General features: G+C 42.3%; 1 protein-coding gene across 6 annotated transcripts in view; it reads right to left on the reverse strand.

The window, feature by feature from the left end:
* The window catches only part of Mtmr3 (myotubularin related protein 3), a 113,997-nt gene extending 105,230 nt beyond the window's left edge, over positions 1 to 8,767 (reverse strand). For 3 of the 6 annotated variants that reach the window (XR_003949519.1, XM_006514848.4, XM_006514845.4), the window contains exon 1: positions 8,507 to 8,767. The gene's annotated coding sequence lies outside the window, so the exon portion shown is untranslated. The remainder of the gene's footprint in view (positions 1 to 8,506) is intronic. The other 3 variants (XM_006514846.4, NM_028860.2, NM_001373897.1) reach the window with 3 other exon arrangements.
* Between the last annotated feature and the right edge of the window lie 14,742 nt (positions 8,768 to 23,509).

Consider the following 23,509-nt stretch of genomic DNA (forward strand, 5'->3'; position numbering starts at 1 on the left):
CTCCACATATATGCCATAGTATACAGAAATACATGATGATAATAAGTAAAATTGTACATGGTGTTTTTAAGAGAACAATTTAATTTATGTACATTTGAGTAAGTAAATATGTGCTGGTCAGGCATGATGACATATGGCTATAATCCCAATACCTAGGAGCCTAAGGTAAGATCAGGCTGTTCAAGTCTAGCCTTGGCTACACATGTTCAAGGCTATCCTAAGTTCCATAAGATGCTGTCTCAAAACAAGTTGAGAATTTAATCAGCCTACGAATACTTAGATGTATACAGCAAACAGCTACCTGACCTTACTGCAGAGTTTTCAGTCTATACCTAAGCCTGATATCAAACCCTCTAAGTTACAACATCTCCAATAATATTGGTCTCAAATCCTTGTGGGATCTAAGATGCATGAAAAAGAACACCCCTCTCCCCTTTTTTGAGAGAGAAATTGTGTAGCCCTGGCTGTCCTGGAACTTGTTCTGCAGACCAGACTAGCCTGAAACTCAGAGAACTCAGGCCTGTCTCTGCCTCCTGAGAACTGGGATTAAAGGTGTGTGCCACTACTGCCCAACAGAAAGAATCTTCTATATCAAACTGTACAAGATTTAAAAAAAAAAAAAAAGACACCTGGTATGTGTCCAAGGCACCTTACAAAGCAATCACCTTCAACATTAAATATTTCATTCCTTTTAGTTAACAAAAAGAAAACCACTCAAGCTGCTTAATTATAATCTCTTTTCACAATCTCTAAGATTTTAATTATCTTTCTTTGACAATGACCATACAAAAAAAAAAAGAAATAAGTTCCCTACAATGGAGAAGAGGGGGAAATTTTATTTTTCTTCTAACTCAAAAAAAAAAAAAAAAGAGTTTTCTGTGGGCTGGAGAGATGGCTCAGCATTTAAGAGCACTGAGTTCAATTCCCAGCAACCACTTGGTGGCTCTCAACCATCTGCAATGAGATCAGACGCCCTCCTCTGTGTGGCTGAAGACAGCTACAGTGTACTCATATAAAATAAACAAATAATTTTACAAAAATGTTTCCTAACTTCATAACATGGGTGAAGGGACACCAAGTCAAAACACAACTTAAAAGTTATCAACAGGAATGGAGACGTGCACTTCTAACCCAAGCATTTAAGAGGTATAAGCAGGAGAATCTCAAGTTCAAGGCCAGCTTGGGCTACAGAAGCCAGCCTGAGAAGCTTAGTGAGATCCTGTCTCAAAATAAAAAGCACCAAGCAGGCTGGAGCTACACCTCAGTGGTAGAGTGCTCACCTAGATGAATAAAACCTTGGGTTCAATTCCCAGGCCAAAAATAAGGAGGTGGAGGAGCAGTCATCACCACCACACCTCAATGAAGCCTTTTTAAAATGGAATAGACCAGGCCCTTCCAAATGGAGAGCTGAAACAACAGGCATTGTGGTCCTCTGCGAAGGATAGCAAGCAGCAATTCGTTTCTTTACTCAGTCTCCAAAACCAAACTCGGAAGAACAGGGATGCTTTACAGGAGAACTGCTTTCACAAACCATGTTCTACTCTACACAGTCTCCACTGTGCCTGTGAGAAGTAGACGTTTATACTCTTCCTTACCTTTCTGTCTTTTTCTAATTCAATTAGTCAGCAATCATATGAAGTATTAAGTTGATGATACTAAACAGAATCATTTGTATAACTGGAGAAATGCCCAATTAGAAGCAGAGGCAGGTGGATCTCTATGAGTTCCAGTCCAGAATACTCTATATAGCTGTTCTTTTAGCCTAGCCACTGACATGGTGAAACCCAGTCTCAAAAAAAGAAAAATACAATTTTCCACCTTAGAAATCTTAAGCGGGCTGGTGAGATGGCTCAGTGGGTTAGAGCACCCGACTGCTCTTCCAAAGGTCCGGAGTTCAAATCCCAGCAACCACATGGTGGCTCACAACCATCCATTAAGGAGATCTGACTCCCTCTTCTGGAGTGTCTGAAGACAGCTACAGTGTACTTACACATAATAAATAAATGAATCTAAAAAAAAAAAAAAAAAAAAAAAGAAATCTTAAGCATTGACAGCCAGAGCAGAATACAATATACCTCAAGAGATGTCCCACTGGGTGAAAGAAAAATGGATTTGAGCTTCATTTATAATTCTCATCCATGTTCGTTCTGTCTTCCATCTCATAAAACACAAATACATAGTTTATAAATTAAGCACCAAAATATTAACGATTAGTGCTCAAACCTTTGTACTGATAGTGCAAGCAACCAGAAAGCCATCAGAGGCCTAAAGTACTGCTTTATCATCATTTAACTTATTTTTACCCCTCCACGAAGTTAAACTATAGAGGTTAAGTCTTGGTGCTGAAAAGAGAAAAGAAAAAACTAACCTGCTTTAATGTCAGAATTACAAACTATAATTGGTAAACTGCTAGTATGAATGCATGGAAGTGGGTTCTAACATGTTGATGGAAAATTAAGATGTCTATCCTATCAATATGGTACCTTCAATACATCCAAATGTTAAAACACCTCTATTTCAAGGGATGGAGGTTCTAAGCATTGTTCAAAAAAGCAAAAACAACAACAACAAAAGAACAACCATATCCTTTGACCTGAGAAGCAAACTTACAAGATTAGGAAAACAGCATAGCTGCAGAAAATGTCCACACAAGTTCATCAGAGCACTATTTAAAAGAAAATTTAAGGCAATGTAAATTAACAAAAAATTATTGTAAACTATGGTTATAGAATATGATCACAGAATAATCTCCATCATGAGAATATAAATTTCCCATGGAAAGCTTTTCTTGTAAGTATTCCAATTGATAACAAATTATAAAAGAGTTAATGACTGTTAAAGTCAAGTCGACTAGACACCTCTACTTTTATGCATTCTCTAGGAATGATTCAACTGGTTTGACACTGGGTTGGTTGCTTGGGCTTGGGAATGTGTTTTGTTGGCTTTTTCTGACAAAATCTCCTGTAGCCCAAGCAGGCTCTAAATTCACTAGGGATAAAGTTAGCCTTAACTGATCCTCTTGCACCCACCTCCCAAGTGCTGAGATTTCACAGGTGCACTGCCACACCCAGCATATCTTGTAGGATTTTTACAATGAACATGTACTATAACATTCTGAATCAGAAATAAATTTACTTTAAAAGCAAACTATATGAGAAGAAGAGATGTGAGGAAAGGGGGGAAAAAAGAAAGATGGAGAGGGTAAAAGCGGGGAAAGGTAAATATATCTTCCATCCTATGTGGAATCTAAATTTAACAATATACATGTTATCATACGGATATATGCATATGTGTGTGTGTGTGTGTGTGTGTGTGTGTGTGTGTGTGTGTATGAATGACATGAAGTCAGAAGAGGTGGAAAAAGGGTACCATAGGAAGTGGGGAGCAAAGGGCAATGGGCAAATGAATTTACATGCAAAGTACAAGGTTATATAAATGAAATTATTTTTACACTAAGAAAAAAAGACATTTTTAAGCTAACAAGATAGTTCAGCAGCTGAAGAAGCCTACTGCCAAGAATGACAACCTTAGTTGAAATCTTGGGATCAACAAGAAAGATAGAGAAAACTGACTTCAACAAGTGGTCCCCTGACCTCTACATGCCCACCTACATACCCATACCTACACATGAACACACACAATAAAAATATAGCAAAAGCCAGGCAGTGGTGGCGCATACCTTTAATCCCAGCACTTGGAAGGCAGAGGCAGGCAGATCTCTGAGTTTGCGGGCAGCCTGGTCTATAGAGTGAGTTCCAGGACAGCCAGGGCTACACAGAGAAACCCTGTCTTGAGAAAAAAAAAAAAAAGAATATACATATATACATATACATATATATAATTTAAGCCTAAAAGAGTTACAAGGGAGATAGCTAATAGATAAAGTGCTTGCTACACAGTCATGAAAACCTGAGTTCAATCCCTAAATAACACCTAAAACTTTGTGTGTTGGTGGTTCGTGATTATAATCCCAACATTGGAGAAGAGGCCAGCTGCTGGTCAGTTTAAACAAACTCAACTACAGTGCACTGGTCCCAAAGAGAATCTTTGTTTCAAAATACAAAATGAGCAGTCGTCAAAGACTGGCACCAAAGGCTAACTTCTAGCCTCTGCTCAAATGCACATACATACATACATACATACATACATATATATACTGGCACATATGGATGCAACCCTAGAGGTCTCACTCTGTAGACCAGGCTACACTCAAACTCAGAAATCCTCACGCCTCTGCTTCCAGATTTAAGGTGTATGTCACGCCCAGTACAAACTTAGATAATAATAATAAAGAACTCCCAAATCAAGTTTTATCATTAGCAATGTACTGACTTATCCTTTTTAATGCTTTTTTTTTTTCAGTAACCACACTGACTTCATTACCCTGCAATATGCCACTTGCCATTCAGAAAATACAGTTCTGGGGCTGGAGAAATTGTAGAGGCCCTGGGTTTGGTTCCCAGAAACCATATGGAGGCTTATAATCATCTGTAACTCCAGCTCCAGGGGATCTGACATCTCTCTGACCTCTGCAGGCTCCTGCACATACATGGTATACCCACATACATACAAAATTTTAAAAACTTTAAAAAGAAACAAAAACACACTTCTATAACTTTTACACAGAACATGCTAAGCTCTTTGCTCCAACCACCTTCCATCACAGCTCCAAAATAAGAAAGAGATCAAATACAGTGAAGTGTATTCCACTTGATCCTTATGGCATTTGAATTGATGGCTTTACTTCAATTCCAGTTCCCAACAAGAACTCACCCTGCAAGACGGGCTCCACTCTACTGCAGCCCCTGCAACCCCATGACTCTTTCTGTAACAGATACAAGTACTCAAGGGTTTCTCCACTTCAGCTGCCTTCCCAGTGGCATCAGGAAATTCTGCATTTAACATGTTCCTGGTTGACTTCTGCTCACTAGCCAATTGTGTTTACTGGGAGGTCAAGGATGAGACAGGGTTTCTCTGTGTAGCCCTAGCTGTCCTAGAACTCACTCTGTAGACCAGGCTGTCCACGAACTCAGAGATGCACCTGCCTAGGCCTCCTGAGTGTTGGGATTAAAAGCATGAGCCACCACTGCCTAGCTAGACAATTCAACTCTTTCATGAAAAACTTTTTAAAAAAAGAATTCTAATGCAATAGGATTCTATCATTACATTATTTAGCTTGTTTTTTATGTGCCATTCCATTGCTCTTCCCTCACAACCTGTGAAATAAGAAAACATTGTTCTTCCTTTAATAATGAGGGAATGTTCTATGGCTTGCCAAAAACAAAAGGGCTAAGGAGCAGCACTAGGCAGACTTGAGACTTCCTGAGCTATCCACTATCACACTAAAACAATCTTTATTTTTATCAAATAAAACTTTAAAATGTCAACTTTAAAAGGCTTTTGTTTCTTCATACAGTACAAAAAATGAAAATGAAAGCACACTAGTATCAAGATCGCAAAATTAAGATTAAAAATAGCAATGGCATGTAGTAGTCTTGAATTACTGAGAACCTTAGCTCAAACTTCATTTTAAATTGGTTTCACTGATTATGAAATTACATAAAATTCACCACCAATGCTCTAAGGAGCTAGCTTAGGAGATAGAAGCACTGACAACCAAACCTGCAACCTGAGTTTCAGACACACATGATGGAGAGAATCAACTCCTACAAGCTGTCCTCTGACCTACACATGTTCACCATTGCATATGTGCACCTACACTCATACTCAGAAATAGACATAATTTCTAAAATATAAAAACAAATTCACTATTTAAAATATATAACTGGGTAATCCGTAAGAAACAACTAGACATAAAATGTGCACAAACTTCTCCCAAACATTCTTAGAATTGTGTCTTCATACCAGATTATGAAGTGCCCTCTGTGAAATTGACTCGATTTCAACATAAAGAGAATTACAACAGCATACGAGTACTGTTTCTGCATACTTGCAACATGCACTCAATTTCCTGAGCATTTTTGGGAAATGTATAAAATCCATAAGCTAAAAGCAAAACTCAAGAACAGAATACTCTTTCTGGAATCTTAGGACAAATTTATAAGAGTTTTATTTCTTTTTGAGTTTCTCGTGTGTGTGTGTGTGTGTGTGTGTGTGTGTGTGCATATGTGTCAGTGCACACATGTGGAGGTCAGACAACTTAGAGTTTTGTTCTCTCCTCCCACCACATGGGTCCAGGGGATCAAACTCAAGTTGTCAGCCCCTGAAGCATGTGTCTTTACCCAGTAAGCCATCTCTTCTGCTTCTGTTTTCAATTTTTAAGATAGGATCTTCCTATAAAGCCCTGGCTAATGTGGTACTTGCTTATGTGGCTGGCCCACAGTCATCTCAAACTCTTGGAAATTTTAGCCTGAGTTGTTATTTCTTTTAAATACCCATATTTTTAAAAAATATATACTTAAAATATGTAAAAACTTGGCCTCAGTATGAGTTCTAAATTATGTAAATGAGGAAACTTGAGTACAGAGAAGTAATATCCCAACAGCCATTAATGCCACAAATGATCCAGATATACCCAGCAGCACAGAATGGCCATCTGTCTATACCACCTATAAAGTCAGTAACATGTGTCAACACCTAAAGTTTTAAATGCATTAAGACTTAAAAAGAGAATGAAAATCCCTCTTCAATGTAAGACATCAAGTAATTTTTAATAACTAACTAGTGTTTCTCATACCAATACTATTCATTTGATTTTTTTAAAAAATCTGAAAAGAAAATTCTGTGAGAACTATGGTAAGTAGTGGGGATTATCAGGAAACAAAACAGACAAGGTTTCTGGTGTTAGTGAACAACTGGGTGAGCCTCTCTATGATATGTCAGAATACAACCCTATGCAACTGTTAACACTTTCTTCCACCTCTTCCAAAACTGTAACAATCCTCAACACACCTTTGAAATATGAATTTATCTCTTGGTAACTCAGAATTCCACTTTATCACAGAAAGCAAAAACTAGTGCTGTTAAGAGGGTCTTTAAACTGACTTTACCATACCTCACAGCCTGGAGCAAATTTCAAGAACTTGTCACAACCTACAGTACACCTTCCAGGTCCACAACCCTGGTCTCAAATGACTGTAACACACCCTGCTACCCTCCACTTTACTGGAAACCTGAGCCAGATGGTTTAGAAGTAACTACAATGTTGGCATGTTAGAAAGCACCTTTAGGACCCCTCTGTGGGCCAGAAGCAGACTTCAGGCCTCACTTCCTTTATTTTCCTCTAGGTTTTTGGACATACGTTCAGCTATACAACATTTAATTTGATAAAATGTGTTCTGATGCCTTGTGAACAAATTCATTATGCTGCTCACAGTTACCTAAAAAGTAAAAATGGTAGGGGTGAAATATGTCTTCATAGGCAATCACTCTAACCTTCTAGAAGCTTCCAAATTTAGTTTAATAACATATTGCATAGTGTTTACCCACAACGGTGTCATTCTGTAAACTCTTCTACTCAGTCAAGCATGGAAAAGAAGTCTTTCACTGGCCATCAACGCATGTTATTTGGTTTCCAAGTAAAAAACACAGAAACATTGCAGAATCTCAAAGAAGGCCTCCTTCACATCCCCACAAACAAGATCATTTTGATACAGAACCATCTACCATTCAATCGTAACTTCTGACGGCTCACTGTTCACAAGAGGAACGAGGCTGAGCCTCCACTACAAGAACACATGCACTTTTAATACAAAAAAAAAAAAAAAAAAGACCCTAAATGTCAAAAAGCCAAGTGGATGTCAAGATAGTAAGAAGAATAAAAACGTAAACTTCATTCTGACAATGACTGAACATTAATATCTAACAGAAACCTGTGTGTAAAACTCACAAGTGAGATGATCTGACTCCTGGTGGCCTAACAGAGTGTGCAAACTCTACTTCCAATTTTTGAAATAAGTTTTCTGGCCCCAACAATACCATCTTGGGTCATGAAATGCAATACATCCAGTACAATTTCAACCCAAGAAATAATACTGATCTTTTGCAGAGCTACTTGAGCAGTGTTCCCCGAGCTCCTCCAACCACCCCTGGACCTTCGTTCCCCTTCAAGCACTACCAGGTCAGGAGGATGCCCTGCTGCAGTTAGGCTGAGGCCCGCACAGCTCGCCCGTGGTTTCCAACAGCACGACCTCCGGCCTCTCGCCACTAAGGACTCCCACGGTCTCGACCAGGGCCTCGGGCCACACGCTCACCTCCCGGAGGCCCGGGAGCGTTTTCCAGGGCGCCCCAGCCGCAGCTCCCAACACTCCGAGTGTTACCCACCGCCAGGTTCAGGATGGCCGCCGAGCTCGGCGACCCCGCCTCCCCCGACTCGCCCGACCGGGCCTCGGTGCTCCATTCTGAGAGCTTGCCCCGGGAGGCCGCGGCCAACCCAGCCCTCGGCCCGCCGCCGCCTCCCCGGCCGGTGACAGCCGCCGCACTCGGCCCAGGTCCGCCCCTCCTCCAGCACCTCCTCGCCACCAGAGCCGGAGGGTGGGCTTCTTACCAGGCGGCAGGACATGGCGAGGCCCGCCACCGCAGGGCCTCCTCCGCCACCCCAGGAGGCTGCCAGCCAGGGTCGGCGGGGGCCAGCGCCTGGGCCGCTGGAGCGTCTCCGCCGGCTGCTCCGCCGCCGCCGCCGCCGCTGCCGCCGCCGCCTTCTCACAACCACAACAACATGGCGGCAGCGGCCACACAGAGCGCGCTCCCGAGACCGATCGGAGCTGAGAGCGGGGGCGCGCGCGCACGCTCCGGCGCGCTGTCCGCTGTGGGATGGGGGGCGGGGGGGAAGACTGGCCGTCACGGGATGGGCGAGGGCGGGGCCTGGCTCGTTGGTCACGCCCCAGGATGTGGGCGGGGCTGCAAGTCACCAGACTGTGGCTGCAGAGAAGCGTCAGGAGGAAGAAAAGAAAAATGAGAAGTGAATAAATAAACCGTTACGAATTAAGAAAAAGAAAAACAAGGTTTAGAAAGATTTTTCAGGCTTCTTTTCCAACTTAATGGACCAAGACAGCACTTCAGCTTACTCTACTTTCTATTAAAACTAAGAACAGTAGTGATATTATATCCCCAGCAAGTATAGTCAATATAAAACTAACTTAATACCGTGCATGTAAATATAGTGTGCTATAAGTTATGCCCAGAATACAAGTTCAAACTGCCTCAACGCCAGCTCCTAATAAAAAAAACCTCAGTGCTCAAAGAAAAGCAAGGGGGAAAAGAATCCCTACTTTGACTGGCCTCCAGAAGAGCCCCATAGTCTAACACTGTAATACCTTATTTTAGGTCAGCAGTCCTCGGGGTCTCAAATATCCTGAACCTCAGATATTTACATTATGATTCATGGTAGTAGAAAATTACAGTTATAAATTAGCGAGGAAAGTAAGTTGGGAGTCAGCATACGTGAGGAACTATATTAAAGTCACAGCGTTTAAAGGTTGAGATCTACTGGCTTAGGTCCTAACAAATCCTCAAAGATATTTCACTTCCTTAGATGAATTTTAACATGACCTTGATTTTTTATCAGAAGACAAGTAAATGAAATTTATCCCTGTATTTGTTAAATTGTTTATCTCCCCCCCCCCATTATTTGTTTCTTTGTATTCAACATTATTGCCTCTCTGCCCCCACTGGAGTTTAAGAATAATTAGAAAAAAAGGATGCTGTCTTATTTGTCATTATGTCTCCAGAACCTAAAATTGCACAACACAATAGCCAGACAAATCTCCTAATTATGGAAGAGCAAGTGTTTATATTTATCTAGTTGAATCTTCATAAATGGTCAGGCCTATCTTTATTTTACAAACAAAAAAAAAGTAAAACCCAGAATAAGTTGAATTTAACTTAAACTTCAAACCCAGGCCCAGATAACAACACAAACTGTCCTATTACTCTCTGGGCTACCCACCACATCACAGAATCTCAAGGAAGGTCAAGGAAGGCACTACATCACAGATCAGTTAGCAAAGACTTCCCACCGCCCTCCAAGGACCTGTCTTCCTCCTCTTCAATGCAGCTGATTGTGTCTCCGTTTTCACCTTCACTAGAAAAGCACAGGCTAAATTGGAAGTACAATGATTGCACCTCTTGGGTCAAAAAAAAAAATCTTTTGGTAGTGATAGCAGTAAACTATACACTTTCATTTATAATCCACTGTCCTGGTTTCCCTTTGTGTATATTCTCATGGCCTTTGTGGGACAAGAAAAAAAAATAGAGCATCAAATAGATGGACAACAGGACACACAGAGTAGACAGACAGACTGCCAGCAGTGGGGAACCTGAACTGGAGCTAGCACTTCACTGCCAGGACAATCCCTGCTGGATGGCTGGACACTGATAAAGTGGCTCCAGGTAAACAACTCAGGCAACAGGAAATTCACACCTGCTCCACCAATCCCACAGCTCCCACAGTCCACATGGAAAGAGCACATGGATCAGCTTGTCGCTTGCCTCTCTGTTTATCAACAATAACAATTTGCTTTTTGATCTGGAGTGAGAAAGGAAATCTTTGACTGAATCCTCGACCAGTATTTAAAATGTTTGAAGAAATTTTACTGTACCCTTGAATTCATGGTGTGCACCGAATCTTTTAGCTTGCACCAAACCACTTCAGCCTTAGATGTAGATGAAACAAGAAGGCCAGAGTTTGAACTCAAGTGATCTGATGTTGAGGGACATCTGTGCACATCATACTTCCCTTCCTCTCCACTCCTGGAAGCCTGGAAGGCAGATATTAGGAAATTGTCTCTAAATACAAAAGAGCAAACTCTGCATGGCCTGGAAAACTCCCTTTGTAGGGGCTGAGGATACAGCGTGTGTGTTGAGCGCACACCAGGCCCTATTTTTAACAAGCAGGAAAAAAAAAAAAAACCTTTCTATATTCAAAATAAGATTACAGTGACATTGATAACATTTAAGGAGAATATAATTACTTCAGCAAAAATGCCTGAAAGTGATCATTTTCTTAAAAACAATGTAATGCATATGCCATTATCAAAATCGTTACTTTTATTCTGTATTCAGTGGTAGGAATCTAAAACAAGGCAAGCATAGCACTGTGTGTGCTTGAATTAAAATTTCCAGTAAGTATAAAAATATCTCCCAGGATTTTTCTGACAGCACATGGTACCCCTACTGGTGGAAATGGATCCATTTCATTCCCGTTCTAATTCAGTGTAGAGCAATGGCTTTTGAAGCATGGCCCACAGGTTCTTCAGGTAACCTGAAACGCTCAGGGCTCTATTTGGTTCAAAGTCTTTTCATAATAATACCAATTAGTAGCTTGTCTTCTTATCATGTTGATATTTATACCAATGGCACAAAAGGACCAGGTTCATTGCTGGTGCTTTGTCCCAATCAAGGCGGTGGTACAGTGTGTTCCACTAGCCATTGTATCCTTAACAAAGTGGGCTGGTACTAAACAATATGGCAGTTTCACTTAAGAATGTCCTGTATTGGCCGGGCATGGTGGTGCACGCCTTTAATCCCAGAACTCGAGAGGCAGAGGCAGGCGGATTTCTGAGTTGGAGGCCAGCCTGGTCTACAAAATGAGTTCCAGGACAGCCAGGGCTATACAGAGAAACCCTGTCTCAAAAAACAGAAACAAAAAAACAAAAAAGCAAACAAACAAAAAAAGAATGTCCTGTATTGAGGAAAAAGGGAGGCCTAATTTTATTTGCTCTTTGACGGCAAGCCTTTCACTCTTCCAGATGGTGATATGGAAATTCCATATAATGCACATTTTTTTAACAGGTTATTGAGCTGAAATTCACAGGTCAATTAGTCATGTTAAAGCAAACTAACCAGTGGCATCTAATACCACCCCAGTGTCCTGTACCCCCTCTCCCACCCCAGTGTCCTGTACCCCCTCTCCCACCCCAGTGTCTTGTACCCCCTTCTCCCACCCCAGTGTCCTGTACCTCCCTCTCCCACCCCAGTGTCCTGTACCCCCCTTCTCCCACCCCAGTGTCCTGTACCTCCCTCTCCCACCCCAGTGTCCTGTACCCCCTCTCCCACCCCAGTGTCCTGTACCCCCTTCTCCCACCCCAGTGGTTCTGTACCCCTCCCCTTCTCCTCCCCCAGTGCTTTCAGAACTCTCAAATAAAATGTGATGTCCTACAAGCAGCTGTTTCCTAAATTACCTCGAGGAAGGAACACTATTTTTACAGGAAAGAATGGTTATCATGCAACATCCAGTTTCTCATATTTGGTTAGTTGGCTTGTCACCAAACATATATTATGTTTCTGACAAATACAACTTATTGTACTTGTTACCAGTGATAAAATTACTGCTTAATTATGATTTTCGGGAATGTGAATGTCCTATCATAAGTCTAACTGCTTCATGAGACATAAAGTCTTTTCTATTGAAGGTTGGGCATACCTTTATTCCCAGCCCTTGGAAGGCAGAGTAAGGTAGGTGACCCTAAGTTCAGGGTCAGCCTTGTGTGAAGAGCAAGTTTCAGGATGCAGAGAAACCCTGTCTCAAAATGAAAGTATTTTATACTGAGATGAGTGGTAATACTGGCAAAAGTGAATATTTCATAACACAGGATGAAATGAGCCAAGAGAGTCAGATAAACCAGTGAACTAATATTTTACATAGGATCAACTCATGCTACCAGACGGTACCATTCCAAGTGGAAGACAGACCGATGAACTTTAGTGCAGCAGAATGCTAGAAGTTCATTGGTACAAATTACCCAGCCAGAAACTTTAGACTCTGGCAAGTCTTAGTACATTGAGGAAAAAAATACCCACAAATATCTTATTTGTACGAGACAAGATTGTCTTGAGTACTTTCACCAGAGCAGATTGCCACACACCAAAAGCAGATGCGAGTATAACAGCGAAGGTTTCACAGACAAACAAGCAGGTGCACACAAACACATAAGCAAAAATACATTCTCTTTTTTTTTTTTAAGAAAAAAAAACATTGGCATTGGGAGAAGGATGTATAGTGGTATTCAGGAGAAACTGAAGGGGGAAATTGGGGTAGATAATGACCTTATTCTATTGCATACAAGTATAAATGTTTCGAATAATAAAAAGTAAACAAAGCCGGGCGGTGGTGGCGCACACCTTTAATCCCAGCACTTGGGAGGCAGAGGAAGGCAGATTTCTGAGTTCGAGGCCAGCCTGGTCTACAAAGTGAGTTCCAGGACAGCCAGAGCTACACAGAGAAACCCTGTCTCGAAAAAAAACCAAAAATAAAATAAAATAAATAAAAAGTAAACAAAGAAATAAATGTAAACTCGAATAACCAGCAACAACAAACACTACCAAAGAAACAAAACCTCTGTAACATTACTCTAAGCAATGAATTTATTTTATTTTGAGACAGGATCTCTATACAGATCCCTGACTGTTCAGGAACACACTATATAGATCAGGCTGGACAAGAAAAAACAGAGATCCACCTGCCTCTATCTCCCAAGTACTGGGATTAAAGGTATGTGTCACCATGCCCAGCCTGGTTTTTTTTTTTTAATTATGGCCCACAAAGCATAACCAAAATTAGCAAAAGAGATTACATCAAACCAAAAAGCTTCAGTATAGATAGCAAAGAGTAATAGTGAACAGACAATTTAGAGAATACAAGACTATATTTGCAAACCACGTACCTAGGAAAAATACAAAGTATTCAAGGAATTCAACCTAAAAATAAGCAAACAAGTAACCCAAATGAAAAATAAATTGAAGGTGTGAACAGACATTTCTCAAAAGAAGACATGGCTAGCTGCAGTAGCGCTCACCATTAATCCTAGCACTTGAAAAGCAGAGGCAGGCAGATCTCTCTGCATTCAAGACCAGCGTGGTCTACATAGCAAATTCTAGGTCAGCTAAGACTGCATAGTGAGACACTGTCTCAAAACAAAACAAAGCAAAACCAAAGAAGACATACGTACAAATGTCCAGATGGTATATGGAAAAAAAGTGTCCAACTTCACTAAACATCCAGGAAATGTACATTAAAACAGAAGTGTACACTCAGAGGAGATGGCTGAGTGGATAAAAATGCTCACTGCACAAGAATGAGGAACTGAATCTGGACTCTAATACCCATGTAAAAAGCCAGGCACAGCAGAGAATGACAGGACAGGAGGACCCAGGGGCTTACTGAGCAAGCGGTCTCACCAGTCGGTAAGCTCCAGGTTCAGAAAGAGATGCTGTCTCAAAAAGTAAGGTGATGAACAATAGATAAAACATCAAACATTGACCTCTGGCCTCCACACATATACAACATATGCACACACACACACACACACACACACGCACACACACACACACACACGCAGAGTTCACAAAGGGTTAAGGTATATGGCTCGATGGTAATGTATGCTTGTATGTTTAGCATGAGCAAGGCCTTGACCAAGAATCCAGCACCACTGTGTGCCTAAATAAACCCACATTAAGAAAAAATACAATGGTGCCTGGTGTGGTGGCGCACGCCTTTAATCCCAGCACTTGGGAGGCAGAGGCAGGTGAATTTCTGATTTCGAGGTCAGCCTGATCTACAGAGTGAGTTCCAGGACAGTCAGGGCAGCACAGAGAAACCCTGTCTCGGAAAAAAAAAAAAAAAAAAAAAAAAAGAAAGAAAGAAAGAAAGAAAGAAAGAAAGAAAGAATACCATGCCTTTTAGAATGGCCATTATCAACAAGGCAGACAAACGAATGCCTGTGAAAATGTAGAGAGAAGGGGAACTTCAGTGTTGGCTGGAATGTCCATCAGTAAAGCATTATGGACAACAAATGAAGAGAGTTCAAAAAATTAAAGTAGAGCTGTGCTGTAACGCAGTCATCAGAGTGCTGCCTAGCATGCACGAAACTCTGGTCTGACCCCCACCCATGACCACATAAACTTGGAGCATTGGCACATGCTTGCAATGCTAGTACTTGGAGTGTGGAGACAGGAGGATCAGAAGGTCAAGACCATCCTTGGCTACATAGTGAATTTGAAGCCAACCTGGACAGCACCATACCATGTCCAAAAAGCTAAAAATAGGAGCAGAACAGGATCAGCAATCTGAGTACTGGGTACATATCCAAAGGAAGCAACATTGTCGTGTATAGAACAAATAAATATCTACAATGTGTATTCATTTCAACATCAGTCACAATAGCCAAGCAGCGGAAAGAATCATGTGAGAATGCATGTCCCAACAGTAGACAACTGGATAAAGAAAATGTGGTCTATATACAAAAAATGCTGTTCAGGTCAAAGAAGAAGAAAACCACATTGCTTCCAATAAGAGAGATGACTTGGAGAATATTATGCTAAGAGAAATAAGCCAGAGGCAGGTAAGTAGGGAATACACTCACAGATACATGGAATCTAAAAGGAGTCGGTCCTAATGGAACTGAGTGAAATGTTAGTCACAAGAGGTTGAGACTGAGGTCGACTGGGAAGCTATTGTGTCAAATGATACAAGATATTAGACAAAAGGAATTCTAGTTACACAGCATTCTATTGTACAGTTATATTGCATACTATATGTTAACAATGCATTCTGTAAGAGGGTAGGTTTTCAAATGTCCTCACAGAAAGGGACTTGAGGCAATGCATATGCTAAACAGATAATTCACTCATTTCACAGTGTTCAGACATATCAAAAACTATGTTATAGCTCAGAAATAGCTGCAATTTGTAGTTGTCAATTTGAAAAGAGGAAAAAATATCAAATGACCTGCCAATAGTAGTGGCTTATGTAACCCCCAACATTTGGAGGTAGAGGCAGAAGACTCAGGATTTCAAACTAACCACAAGTACATAGTGAGTTCAAGGCCAACTGGGCAACATGAAACCCTGTCTTAAAAAAACCATATAATATAAAGTAAATAAGTAAAATTATCATAAGAAAAGAAAGGCTAAGCTGGGTGCAGGAGCACACTCCTAGCCCAGCATCTGGAAGGTAGACACAAGAGGATCAGAAACTCTATGAAACTCTGGATCAAAAAAAAAAAAAAAAAAAAAAAAAAAAAAAAAAACTAAATGTGAAGCCAAAAGCGTGTAATCTCATTACTTCAGGACAGAGGCGGGAAGATGGGAAAACAAAGAAAAATAGGAAGTCAATAGTAGTAAAAACCAGATTGCGTCAAAAATGCATCTATATGAAGCCCAAATAGCTGGGCTTTGCATAACGCCGGTGATAGAGCTTTTTCACCCAGCACATCTGTGCCCCTCTGTACTGTGTGGGGCTTTCATTGGTAGAACAGGTGGCTGAAGGAGTTAAACGAGTTAGCACATGCTCAAGGGACTTCCATTTTCCTCTGAAGAGAGCTACCTGTAGCCTAGCATCAGAGAAGACTGACAGACCAACTGTGGGAGGTAGAAGGCCTGGCTCACTGACTCACAGACTGATCCCATCTCGCTGGTACAGCCTCAGTTTTCCCATCCAGTAAATGACAGGGTAGGGTGTCATATCCTCTGGAGCCTGCCAGGCCTTCCCACCATCCTCTCATTAAAGGATTGACCTTATTTGTTTGATGACTGCGTCAGAAAATCACAGATTCTCTCCTGGAAAGGGCTCAAGAGCAAGATGTCTCCCTGGCACCCACATCCCATTTCACAAATTAATAAACTGAGGACTAGAGAAATTAAACAATTAGTTTAGCCACGTTGCCAAGAGTGGGGGAGAAAATGTCAGCTCTTTGTTAAGACCCCTTGGGAAAATGAAAGGACATTGTCTCTTCTTTGAGAAACGACTCTGAGGTTTGGCAGTTTAGCTACTGCGTGCTTTCACAAACACTACAGTTCCAGCGGGGATACAAATCTCACTTGAGCCTGAGAGAATCAATAGTGTGCAGCCTCCACCAAGTTAGCAAGCTTGATGAATGCTTCATGTCACAAACTAAATCTACCTTTCAAAGATCCGGTGCCCCTTCTAAACTCTCCAAAGAAAAGTAGAGGAAATGAAATTGGCAAGAAGTTGGGGAGGGGAGGGGAGGGGCTGACGGGGCCAGGGTAATGAAACACACCCCTCTCAGCACCCGGTTTGCTCTGCAGCAAGCTTCCCTGCAGCCCGGGCCAACTCACCTGCTACAAATAGAACCAGAACCCACTGAAAATAGCTCCTCTTTCCTCCTGCCCAGGACTTTCAAGCGCTCATTAGTACACCCTGCCCCCACTGAGCAATCCACAAGCCAGAAACTCAGAGTTAGGGGCATCAAGGCCCTCTAACCCCCACCCAGGGTTATGGACCCACAACAGCTCAGGAGCAGGAGTCCAGTGTTAGCTGACTCTTGAGGGCTGGCTCCGTGCCAGCACCGCGGTCTCCTCCTGGCTATAGTTCTCAGGAAACCAAGAAAGAAGGTCCCTAGACAGAGGGTGGGGGTATTGGGCAGGGGTATGCAAGCTTTTAATCCCAGCACTCAGGAGGCAGAGGCATGCACATCACGATGAGTTTCAGACCAGCCTGGTCTACGGCGTGAGTTCCGGGACAGCCAGGGCTACACAGAGAGACCTTGTCTCAGAAAAACAAAACAACTAACCAATTAAACAACAAAAAACAAACAAAGGAAAGAAGGAAGGAAGGAAGGAAGGAAGGAAGGAAGGAAGGAAGGAAGGAAGGAAGGAAGGAAGGAAGGAAGGAAGAAACTCCCTGACTCAATAATGTACTCCCAGCTCAGAGAGGAGCTTCCCGCTAAGCCACACAGCCAATTAGAGGTAGAGCGTATGAACCCTCTCCTTCCCCCTTCCATTCAGAGCCAGATAGCTCCATCCTTAAAACTGAAAATGTTACCATAATTAGAGTCAGAGCCCATGCCACTTGTCCTTGAAAAGCAAGTTTAAAGTACCCAATCAATAATATAAAAAGACTTACTCACTGCGACCCCATTAGGACCATCTTAAGGGTCCTAAGATGAGAGTCAGGTTAAACAGAGGGCAAAAGATATGAATAATTATGAAGTCCTGGCCAAGGGCAGCCCTACCCTCCATTGTCACAGGCTCCAAGTCTCTTTCAAGAAAGATGGTCAAAAATGTTGTCAGCACTCCAAGTCTCTTCTGGTTGGCACCAGGGTCAGCATCTTCCTTCTCCCAGAAGTCATTTCAGAAGCAATTTCAATACCTTAGGGTGGCTTGTTTCAATAGTTCAGATAGCCAGAGTGCCAGATACAGCACCTGATTAAGAATGCCTTTATTCCTTCTAGGCATGCCAGTTATAACCAGATCATCCAGGTCAACCTTTGATAGCTAGAGAAACCGAGGCACACAGTGAAAGAAGACTCTAATCAAAGCAGGCACTTAGTAAGTGAATAAATCAAGCATCCAGGGCTCTTGGTTCAGAGGCCAGTTGTTTTTGCAGAACTGAAGCAAATAGAATCTCCCTTGTTTCCTACATACAGCAACCCCATGAGTCATTCATTCATTCATTCATTCATTTGTTTATTTATTAATTTTTCAGCCTCAACAGAGCACAGAGCTCCTACCCGATTCTTCCCGCACCCAGACACAAAGTCTGGCAGCCAGACATCCGGAGGCTACCTCCTCTTCTCACTCTGCGCAGGGTGTTAAGTGTTCTACGGGAAGAGAGCAAACTGCAGGGCATAAATCACAGGTGACACTGGCTGGCTTTGTCCCTTGCTGAAGGTGACTCGACAGGACCCAGCAAGGGAAGAGAGTTTGCAGGAATTTGCTGGCTCATTTAAATCCAAGGTCCAACTGCACACATTTCTTTCACTCCTGAGAGGTAAATATATTTCCCTCTGCCCAGGGTCCCATCTGTTATCAAATAATTCTCTAAACAGTCTTAACCTCTGCTGTAGTGACAAGGCACAAGAGGAAGGGGCCGAGGGAACCCTGCTGGGGAGGAATTAAGTTGTTTAAGAATGTTTTCAAAGTTTGAAAACATTTTACAGCCAGAATGTCAGAGACTCTCAATCCTGTTTCCAGTCCTGCTGTGCCTCTGGAGTCTGCCAAGCTGTCTCCCAGTGTTTGGATCGAGCTAAGAAGCCAGGCAAGATGCACAAACTCGGTCAATCTTTCCTGCCTTCCTTCCTTCTTTATTTCTTTTTTAAAATTTGTATTATGTTTTGACAGGAAATCTATATGTACTCTGATGGTCTAGAACCTACTGTGTTGCCCAAGCTGGCTTTGAATTTGTCCTGATCTTCTGCCCTCTGCCCTCTGCCCTCTGTCCCTCTGCCTTGAGGAAATTAAAGGCAATCATACCTGGTTCTCTCTCTCTTTCTCTATTTTTTGCTTTTCTTTTTCTTTTTTTAAATGGGATCTCATGCAATCTAGTGTGGCCTTAAACTTGCTGTGTAATCAAAGATAACTGTGAATTTCTGTTCCCTCTGCCTCCATCTCCCCAAGAGCTAGGATTACAGGGATGTGTCACTATATCCTGATCTAACCCAGGGCTTTGTAAGGCAGGCACTCGACTAACTGAGCTACAACCTCAAAGTCAATCTCTCTCTTTCAAACCCGCCTCTCCAATGCTGGGGGTGGAGCTTACTGCTTCATGCTTGTTTGACTACACATCCAGCTCTCAGTCAATCTCTCTCTCTCCTAACCCCGCCTCTCCAATGTAAGGGGTGGAGCTTACTTCGGTCGGGGGTGGAGCTTACCTCTGTCAGGGGTGGTGCTTACTGCTTCATTCTTGGCTGCAGTATTGGTTGACTATTCCCTTGATTGAGCACAGGGGGAAGTTCTGTTCATGCAACAATGAAGAATACGAGCCCAAGCCCTGCTTTCCTGAGAGTCACAGCCTAGTCGGGGAAGCAAAGAACCCAGCTTAGCACTCAGACAGGGAAACTGAGGACTCATGGCAGTGAAGATGCAGAGGAATCCACCCTAGACTCACCAAGGCCCAGATGACATTGATTTAGAGATCTAAAGGGGGACCAGGTATACACTGACCAGCCAGGAGTGGTGGCTCATATCTGTAATGCCAGCATTCAGAAACTCAAGGCAGAGGCTGGGCAGTGGTGGCAGACACCTTTAATCCCGGCACTCAGGAGGCAGAGACAGGCAGATCTCTGATCTCTGTGAGTTCAGGGCCAGCTTGGTCTACAGAGTGAGTTCTAAGACAGCCAGGGCTACACAGAGAAACATTGTCTCAGAGAGAGGGAGAGGGAGAGGGAGAGGGAGAGGGAGAGGGAGAGGGAGAGGGAGAGGGAGAGGGAGAGGGAGAGGGAGAGGGAGAGGGAGAGGGAGAGGGAGAGGAAGAGAAGAAAGTGTAGGCAGGAGGATTAGGAGCTCAAGGTCATCTCTGATACATAGCAATCTGAGGACACTGTCTCAAAATGAACAAAACCAAGCTAACAAAACAGATGCTCTCACTGGGTAAAACTCGAGGGGGAGTAAAAGGACACAGCACAAACAAAGATCCAGAGGCAAAAGATGGCTGATCTATTCACTGAAGCATTGAACCAATGCACTGAAACAGGTATCATTTTATTTAAGCATCTTGCTATGGTCCCAAGAAAGAACGATGCGGAAATTCTGTGACTTAATGTGGTGTTAGACATAAAGTACAGGCTGGGTTCCATACAGTTACATTCTTCCACGGTGACAAATGCTTCATCAGCACCTCTGGGCATAGCCCTGTCCCAGCAAGCCTCTGGGTGGTGATGCTTTTGTGTTTATTCCATCTGTCTCCCCATGTCCTACATTCCTGACATGTGAGTTTCTATAAACTGATGTACAGCCTCCCTTATCAGGGTACATGTGGCACCAAAGGGTAGCTACTGTGACAGAGAGGCCTCTGGCTTTCCAGAAAATCACACAACTATATTCAGCCTGAGTCATTTTGACTCTCAGCCCAGAGGCCTGGCCTGGGAAATAATTAGGCTTTAAAGGCCCAAAGCAGGAGGTTCAACATGTATCCAGAAATTAGTTTTCATCAAAGACCCAGAGGAACTGACTGAATCTGTCTTAGGCAAAAAGGTAGCCAGTCCAGCTTGTGATTTCTGAATTTCCCGTGTTCATGAGGTGTGATGCTATTTAGTTAGTCTTGAAACTAAAGAGAACAGGAAGCTGGCATGCTGGCCATGAGCTGCAGGAGTTAAGAGGTAGAGGAAGGTGATCTCTGTGAATTTTGAGGTCAGTCTGGTCTACACAGTGAGTTCTAGGATAGCCAGAACTACAGAGTGAGACACTTGGGGAAGGGAGAGAGAGGAGGGGGAGGCCAGAGCCTTGATACACTAATGCACCTACTGATCTCACAAAATAAAGTTACAACCAGGCATAGTAGCTCAGACCTGTAATCCCAGCACTTGGAAGTATAGGCAAAACAAGTGCCACCAATTTAATGCCAGATGGCATAGTGAATTCTAGGCCAGCCTAGCTTACAGAATGAAAGCCCATATCTCAAACAACAACGAGAAAAGGGGATTTACAGAGTTTGCAGAGCAAATTTTTTATAACTCGCTTTGGAAATGTTGCATCCTGTCCTCATAATTTGATAAGCAATTATTCTTATATACAGAAGGAACTCAATCTGTATTTTAGTTGAATGAATGGATTTCTAGCTCCTTACCGTGTGACTGCTAGCCAGATAGTATTCTCTAGAGAGCTTTGTTTGGTTGTTTGCTTGGTCTCACTGTGTAACCCTGACAGGCTTGGACCTTGCTATGTAGGTCAGGCTGGCCTCAAACTCACAAATCCATCTGCCTCTGCCTCCTCAGTGCTGGGACTAAAGAAAAATATGCCACCATACTTGGCTAGGTTCTGCTTTTGGAGCCTCGCGTTTACCTTCTACAACAAGGTATAGCAAAGTATTTCCATAAATGACCAGACAGCAACTGTGTTAACTTTGTAAGGCACGCACACAGCTCTGTAGCACTCCCTCTTCTTCCTCCCTTCTTTCCCACATTTCTTCCTTCCCTCCGTCTTCTTCTAAAGGGTAAAAACTATTCTTAGCTCTCTGGTCAAGAACACAGGCTAGTGGGAAGGGCCGAGCAGGATTCTGGCCTGCGCCATGGATTGTTGATTCATGTTTAACCATGGTCGCTGCAGCTATGAATGGTGTGCATAAATTTACTAGGTTTTCTGCATTTTGTTTTTTGTTGGTCCTTCTAAACAACCATTAGAAGGTGGTCACTAAGCTACCTCCCTTTTCTAAGTAAAAGTTGATGTCCAGAAAAAGACAAGGATAAATCTTATTTGTAAGGTGACTTAGTAACCAGAGAAAGCTGCAATAGAGATATTTGGGTTTTGTTTTTTGGTTTTGTTTTGTTTTGTTTTGTTTTGTTTTGTTTTGTTTTTTTCAAGACAGGGTTTCTCTGTATAGCTCTGGCTGTCCTGGAACTCACTTTGTAGACCAGGCTAGTCTCGAACTCAGAAATCTGCCTGCCTCTGCCTCCCAAGTGCTGGGATTAAAGGTGTGCACCACCACTCCCAGCTCCTTTTTTTTTTTTTTAAGTAGAAATTTTTAAATGCCCAGGCCTGCAAAGACAATAGAGCCTAATACTTACAAGAGAAGACACTGAACCACAGTGTAGAACGCTAGCATCTCTGCTATTTCTATGAAACAGCGGGTCAAGGCTGTAGTTTTTGGGCTGGCTCAGTGGTAGAGCTCCTGCTAAGTTCCTTGGTTCAATCCCCAGTTCTCCTACACACACACACACACACACACACACACACACACACACACACACACGAGAGTACTACCTTGTTGAAAGAATAACATATCCACTTGCTGATGCTCAAGAGGATGCTAGCAGAGAACATGGGACAAAATTTCCAAACTGTTCCTTAGACTTGCTGTGCTATAGTTACAATACACAGTGTCAGGAGCTGGAACTGTCCTTCTAGAGGACCTGGTTCAAGTTCCTAGCACCCTCATGGTAGCTCATAAACATCAGTAATTCCAGTCCCAGGAAATCCACTACCCTCTTCTGCCATCCTTGGACACCAGGCACACAGGTGGTACACAGATATAGCTTCAGGAAAAACATCCATACACATGAAATAACAAAATAATAATAACAAATTAATGCCAACCACGTTGTAGGTCTCCATCTTATTGGACCTCAAACTAATTCTATGAGGCAAGTTAATGTAATCCACTAAATGCGTGAAGGGACTAGTTAATGTGTTTACCTGCAACTAGTTAATGTGTTCACCTGCTCAAAGTCAGGTACTAAGTGATGGAGTCACAGCATAAATGCCAGTTTCCCTGGTTCCACAGTCAGAAAGTATTTTAATATATCCTGCTCAGAGCTCATGATATATTCACATCTACACATACACACACACACACCACACACACACTTCCCTGAACTCATGATCAGGGTTCTCACAGTCAATTCCTTATGGTGTCATATTTAGTTACACAGAACATTAGATTGTTTGATAACTGCTTCTCGTGTTAGTCTCCATTCAGTCTCTATATGAATTGATTTCTTACGCTCTGTTCACCTAAGTTCAATATTTGAATTAAAATTCCAATTGGGTTCTTGGCTTAGAAATAGACTTATATAGATATACTCAATCAGTTCTTGATAGATGACAAAGTAATCCTGTAGAGGAAAAAAATAACCTTTTCCAAAATGCTATCTAAGTA

The sequence above is a fragment of the Mus musculus genome, chromosome 11 (genome assembly GCF_000001635.26).
Source record: "Mus musculus strain C57BL/6J chromosome 11, GRCm38.p6 C57BL/6J".
Lineage (NCBI taxonomy): Eukaryota > Metazoa > Chordata > Mammalia > Rodentia > Muridae > Mus > Mus musculus.